The sequence below is a fragment of the Meriones unguiculatus genome, chromosome 9 (genome assembly GCF_030254825.1).
Source record: "Meriones unguiculatus strain TT.TT164.6M chromosome 9, Bangor_MerUng_6.1, whole genome shotgun sequence".
NCBI lineage: Eukaryota > Metazoa > Chordata > Mammalia > Rodentia > Muridae > Meriones > Meriones unguiculatus.
The window spans coordinates 73195108-73202453 of NC_083357.1; the positions used below are offsets into that span (position 1 = coordinate 73195108).

General features: G+C 43.7%; 1 long non-coding RNA gene across 1 annotated transcript; it reads right to left on the reverse strand.

Annotated features, from left to right (window-relative positions):
- Positions 1-789: 789 nt before the first annotated feature.
- Positions 790-7019, reverse strand: LOC132656639 (uncharacterized). The gene is made up of 3 exons (XR_009594357.1): positions 6914-7019; positions 1307-1391; positions 790-959 (listed from the first exon to the last, which is right to left on the reverse strand). It is a non-coding gene; the product is annotated as an uncharacterized LOC132656639 (long non-coding RNA).
- Positions 7020-7346: the final 327 nt, after the last annotated feature.

Below are 7346 nucleotides of genomic sequence, written 5' to 3' on the forward strand. Positions count from 1 at the left end.
CCTTCCCCCATCACGCTAGTGTCTATGGAACTAAAGGGAGAACTCAGCAAGGTGGTCTCCACTGCCATCTTGGGAAAGAGGAGTTAGCTATACTTTGCATGGCTGAATCAACTCAGACAAGGCAACAAAGACAACACAAGGATTCTGTTGTCAAGATCTACTTTCCTCTCTACTCCTTAATCACCTCTTGGAACATCATTATTGGTACCCTGGATTGGGCCTCAAGAGAAAGGAAAGAGAAACTTGAAGATATGAAAATAATGGTGACACTGGTGACAGTTTGGAAGGAGATGGTATTAGGAAAATTTAAATAATTTATCTCTTAATTATAAGTAGTAAAGAAAAAAAATCAATACTGCTTAAAATGATGGAATCAGATCCAAGCATACAAGTTGGCATTAGGCATAGAGCCAATAAAAATAGCTTTAAAAGAATTAAACTAGCCAAACTCAAGAAATGGGTGGTAAGGGGTGTGGATTATTCTTTACCTCTCAGCATAGAAAGAAAAGAAAACAGGGCCAGTGAGATGGCTCAGAGGGCAAAGGGGCTTGCTGCTAAGCCTGCCAATCTGTTTGGATTCTGGAGCCCACGTGGTGGAAGAACTGACTATACAGACACACGGTGAGAAAAAGAACATTTTAGAAGATGGCTACTTTATAAATGCTTAGAAAAAAAGAAATACCCTTAAACTAAACGAAATGAAAACAAGCAAAAAGACAACCAACTTTGAAACGCTTATAAAGACACACACACACATCAGTTAGGTTTTGATAGGTCGTATTGATAAACAAGGCTAAACCATTAAGGTAATCTTCTCATCGAGCTTTCGCTTAGCCCCTGCATCAGTAGCTGCGTTAGTCAACATTTAGGATGACTTCACTGACCTTCAGCTCTTGCTATGCATTTGCTGTGTTGTCCTCTCGTCTGACGTCAGAGCTTGTCTGAATGGCCATTGTAGTCTTAGAGAAATGAAACGATATGTCGCCTCTGAGATTTAGGTCATACAAGATACTGTGGGGGATGGGGGTTGTTACAAGTGCTTACTGTTCTTCAGGACTCAGCTTTGTTTCCTAACAGCCATACTGCATGGCTTTCAGCACCCTTTAACACCAGCTCTAGGGATCCAATGCTATCTCTTGTCCCTTTGGGCACTGCATTTACACACATAGAACCACAAGATGCATACACATAGTTTTAAAAATAATAATAAAAAAAATTTAAAAAGATGACACCATGGCTTTCATTTGGGAGCCATGCTGTCTCTGTCTCTGTTGGGTTCTTCACTGAGGAGGAAATCAATTGTCACCTTGAACAGGTAATCCACAGAGCTGCCACATAGGATGCCTTCGATAACCAGGCAAAGCCGTCACCTTTGTCACCAAAGACGCCACCTATAGAAGAGAAAATCGATTAATTGCAGGTGAAAAACATCACTCTTTTTAAAGACACTCTGGAGGGAAAGAGAAGACACGTTACACAATGGGAGAAACTTTACAAAACACACATCTGGAAAAGAACTGATATTTGAAGTCTCAACACTGAACTGCAAAGAACTCAAATGCTGCGTCAAAAAAAAACGGACGAAAGAGATAAGAGGACATTGCATCAAGGAAAATGTGCAGAGAACAAACACTTGTGAAGATGTCCACCTCAGCAGCCACTCGAGAAGTGACAATTAGAGCCACACTGAGTCGTCATTACGCACCTCTCCATGTAGCACGTAAGTAAAAACTCAGGACAATATCCAAGGGTGAAAGGTTAAGCAAACTGTGCTACACCCAGGGCACAGAACTGTGCTTGGTCATAAGCAGACAAAGCTAAAGATTCAGACGGCAGCCTGCATGAGTCTCCAGTACTACACAGAGTTGGGGCGAGGGGGACTCAGAGAAGAAGGACACGTCAAACCCCAGATTACACACCATGCAGTTTCATTTCCACAACACTGTCTTGAACTGACAAATGTCCAGAAATTGAGGCCAGATTAACGGTTTCCATGGTCACAGATTTGGAAAGAGACAGGTCGAGAGAGTGTGGCTGTGGAAGAGCGACACCAGGGGTCTCATCAGTAGCGTGGCTGTGACATTCTGTGACGCAGTTTCCAGGATGTTGTCCCCAGAGGAAACCAGGTAAAGGGTCAAGTAGATCTGTCTGTATTATTTCTTACAATTTGGGTATAAATACAAAGGTGGCTTTCTAAAGTTTAATTAAGATACCCCAAATAAAATCTTAAAACAAGTTTGTTGTAGTCAATTATAAAAGAATGTTGGGCTATCTAATGTTTATTATTAGCCCTATGATTATCATGGTGGTATTATATAACCCACTATCACAAATAATAAGACACAGACACCTGTTAGATTTTATCATTGTCTTATTTACCTTCGGCTGGGCAGATATTCCTACCTATGCTGTCTGAATCACCCCACCATCCATCTCCCAGCCCCCATCCAATGCCATCCTCCTTAATCATCCCATCTTCCATCCATAAAGTTATAAAAACTTGCTTTTATTCTTCATCTGGGCCTTTTCATGTCATTATTGGAGTCCTTCCTCCTGGCTCTACATGGTTTCTTTTCCATTTAACCCATCGTGGCGTCCTCCTTCTTTCGCTCCTTCCATTTGTCTGTTTCCCATGATCCTCTCTGTCTTCCAAAGCCCAGGAACCTTAGCCATGCCTACCCTCTTCTGCCCTGCCCAGGTATAGATAAAACAAACATAGGTGTAAACAGATCTTAAGGACCAGTAACACACATCAGACCAACCTCCAACACAAGTTATTAAAATTTTTACATTTACTTGAGCATTTTGTGTGTGGGGTGGGATGGCTATACTCCTGTGTCACGCTGTGCATATGGTTGTTGGAGGAGCATTTGTAGGAGTCAGTTTTGTCCTTCACCATGGGGGTCCCGGAGATGGAAATCAGAGCAGATCCTCACATTTGGTGGCCAATGCCTTTACCTGTTGAGCAATCTTGCTGGCTCTCTTTTATTTACCTTTTCATTAAAATTAAAAGGTGGAGCTGGTAGCATATACCTCTGATCTTAGCACTGAGGTGCTTGAGGCAGGAGGATTGCTAGTTCTAGATCAGCCTAGGCTACACAAGTAATAAACTCCTACCTATGGGAAAAATCTATTTGATATGTATTACAAAGGAGGAGCTATAATATAATAATTGAGAAAAGAGCAGACAACTCAGTAGATAAATGAGTAAAAGCTATTTATAAATCTGTGTCTTAAATTAAGAAATATAAACACTAACGTAGTCAGCAAATGATGGTGTAACCCTGACTCCATTCTTATCCTCACTTTAGCATCTCTCAAACTACATGCATTCAAGATTTATTTTTTTTTGCTCATCAATAAGAAAAATACCATTTCTTCCTCAAAGTAATTTTTTTATGAGGCAAAATGGAGATGGTGGGGCCATGAGAGAAACACATTTTAGTAAGCATCATACCAGGCATGAACTACAGACTCTACATGATAGTAAGTAAACAAATGGAGGGCTCATTCGCCTTCAGAGTAATGTCTCTGAATAATGTCTCATTTCTCTCTCTCCTTGTTCCTCTCTCCTCCTTGCCTCACACATGCTAAGCAAGTGCTCTATCAACTGCATATCCTCGGGTCTCTTTTTGACTCTGAGACAGGGTCTCACAGACTGGTCCAGACAAGGCTCAAACGCACACTGCAGTCAGGACGGGTCTCCAGCTTGTGTCTGCTTCTGCCTCTAAAGAAGCTGGGATTACAGGTTTACCCCATGCAGCCTGGCTCATGATGTGTCTTACATTACGGCTTATTTTGTTTCTTCAAAGCAAAGTAACAGTCGTAGGCAAAGCACACTAGGCTAAAGTGATAAAACAGGGCTGACTTGGAAGGCAGAGTTTGTTTTATGGGATCTTTCAGAATCCAGTAAACCAGAAGACAGCATCAACGGGCAGATGACAAGCACAGAAGGTTCTCAGGTGCACCAGCACCTGCAGAGGAGTATCTAGCATCGTCATGTTGTCTGTGTGATCATTTTTTTTTTTTTGAAAGATAATGTGTGGAGAATGCAGAAAAGCATAAAAAGGCTGCAGAGTGACACCCACTGCCAAGCCCTTAAGAATTCTGTCTTGCCTCTCGGGAGACTCCATCCTAGTGGGGCTCAGAGCACAGTATCTGCCTCAGCTCAAGCCTTTCACATGCATGCTGCTCTCAGGACTACCTGGGCCAAGGTCTCCACCCTGAAGCGCAGGTCAAGTTCAATGTCTGCTTTTAATGCTTCTATGCTAATGTGTGTCTGTATGTTTGATAGTCATTTTAATGTTTTTTTTTTTTTTTTTAAGCACAGGGGCAAGGGGCTAATAATTCCTCATGTGACAGCACAGTCACCAGAAGAACCTGATATTCTGATATCTTCTGTATGCCTATATTTGGTTAAACCAGAAGGTATAAACCAGAGAAACTATAGTTCACATTTTCCCTCTGAAAAGTGGGAACAGAAACGATGCTACCCAATGCACGAGGCTCGAGCTCAGGGTAAGTTGGTAGGTGTGAGGAGCTGAGGCCGGTATTTGACTTGTCTCATTCATTAGCCATGCCTTGACTTCCTGGTGAAGAGTCGGTACAACCTCACCATTCTCGGCCAATACCATTTAGGAGACTAATAAATTTTTTTTTTTTTTTTTTTGGCTAGGAAGATTTTCTGGAAAATTTATTATAGAGACACACCTAAACGGCCAAAGAGTGTAACTATAAATAGCCTCCTTTGCACGTGAGGGTCAGACCTGCACTATGACCCTTCCCCATCTGGAGGGACTTCATCCTCCTTTTTGTTCTGTGACAATACAAGCCGTGCCACATGCAAAGCATTTGATATGCATCAAATACTTGCATCTCCCTTCCATAGCTATTAGGTACTCCAGCTGAGTAGGTGTAAACTACCAGCTATGTAAATTAATAGCAGTAGGTACAACAATCTGCTAGTTGCACCAGAGCTCAGTTCGGGAGAGATATTATTGCGCAATCGTTTCCCATAAATCTTCCTCTCCTGCTTCCAAGAAATGTAGCTCTGTCAACAAATCATCCTGAGCTCCATGCTAAGCCCCAGGCCTGTTAGGGCAGAGGCAGCCCCACGTCAGGTCTCTGTCTCTGTGTTTGGCTGCTTGACACCCTCTGGCTGAGTCCTATGAAGAGGCTGCCTTGGGATGCGGCCCGAGTCATTCCTCGTGGCCGTGCTTTCCTCCCACATCATGACCTCGCCACCAGGAGAGTTCTGGCAACCGGTAGGCGTTCCTCTTTGTTCCAAACCTCTTCCTCACTGCCTCAGCCCCCTCTTTTTACAAGCTCAGCGAGTTCCAAGGGTTGGCGAGAAAACAGCCTATGTTTCAACCCATGGAAAAGCCTCTCCCCACAGACTTATGTTTGGCAGTTGTCCTGTGGTTAGGCTAACATGTGGTACTTCTGTGGTTTGCGTTACTACGTGGATTTCCACATGCATGACAGAGGTCCTAGTGTGTGTAGCCAGATCCTCATGGGGCGGTGCACGTGTATTTTCTTCTCAGGTATCTTCTATTCCTCTGCGTTTCCAAACATCCTGAAAAAGACCCAGCTCAGGGAGGGGGCAGGAGGCAGCCCACCTCATTCTCCCATGTTTGATCCTCACTTGTTTTGAAGAACTGGTGCTCCTACCCCGATATCTACTCCTCAGCCCCAATTTGGCTCCTACCCTGTCCATTTGCTGCTTCTCTCTAGAGACATCACCTCTCAGACAGGTTTAAGTGTTAGATACAATTCCTGACATGGTCAAACTGATCAGGCAGTTCCCTGGACGTGATTTTTATCAGACACTTCATACCTGGCATGGCTTGTAATGTCACAGAACAAAGCAGGAATATTAAGTTCCTCAGGAGGGGGAAAGGTCCACGGTGGTGACAACACCGGTCTGACCCTCACAAGCAAAGGAGGCTATTTATAGTTACTGTTTTTGGCCATTTAGATGTGTCTCTATGAATTGAACTTTCCAGAAAAAACTTGCAATTTTTTTTTTTTTAAATCAGTCTCTTGAATGGTGCTGACAGACAGGGAAAGGTGAGGTTGTGTTAACCTTTTACCAGGAAGTCAAGGCATGGGTGATAAATGAGACAAGAGAAGTGCTAATGAGGTTGAAGAGCTAACCACCCCATCAGACAGAAGGATAAATGCTATTACGTGGACTCTTTCACCAAACACCTGTTTCTTCCCCCACTCGCAGTGAGTGGCTTTGACAAAGAGACTGGATAATTCAGGTAAGATGTATTTGTATTCTGGTTGCTAAGGAGACGGAGAACCTGTTTTCTTAGCCCAGAGCACAGGCATATTTGGTAAGTACATTGCCCTTTAGATCCGGGACCATTACCAAATCTCTGCATATCTGTTCTAAAGGCATGCTGAGCCTATTTGTGGCGCATTCCATTCTCTCATATTTCTCTTATCTGCATCACTCTTTTCACCTGCAAAAAATGAAATCCTTGGTGAGAAAAATCCAAGGGAGACTTCCCAGTGCTGGTTAGCCACAGAGTGTATCAGACAGCACCAGGCAAGAAGACAGACAGTTGACAGCCGGCTCCTAGTACCGGAACTGTGAGGTGGACAGACTTTGTCACCCAGTGAATTAGCTGGTCCAAAGGTCAGGCAACCGAAGTAGAGAAAACCCAGCTGTCTACTAGAAGGGTAATGTGAAAGGAGCCCAGAGCCGCAGAAAAACAGGCTGGCCCTGAGAGTAAAAATACTGAAGCATAGAGGTTGATTTTATATGAGGCCCGTTGGAGGGTGTCTACTTAACACTCAAGAGTGGAAAACTCAAAAATTGGGCCTGGGTGGGAGAGTAAGCAAGGTGTGATAAAAAAACAAAACAAAACAAAACAAACAAACAAACAAACAAACAAACACACACCTCAATAAGGCGCACTGGAGCCAGGTGCTGTCTTCCAGGATGGAAAGGAAGCTGGGTGAGCTCTGCGTTTCCTGGGAGTATACTTTCTGCAGCCCATTTGCCTCTGTCAACTAATAAACCATTGTAGAGCCAGTGTGGGCACCGGAGGTCCAAACTCCAGTCCTCTTGTGTGCATGGCAAGCGCTTTCCCACCTGTATGTGGATAAACTCCAGGCTTCCTGAGCCTTAGACACAAATGAGACTGACAGCAAAGACCAGGTTCCTTTAGCTCAGCCTGGATCCCTCATCCATGGAACTTTAGTTCTTTCCCATCATCCGGCTCACACTCTTGAGTATCTGAGAATTCCTCGGTTGCCTCTCCTCAAGTTCCATGGCCAGTTTGACTGTGCAGATGTGGGGAATAGCACTGGCTTGAGTCATCGGTTCTCTTATG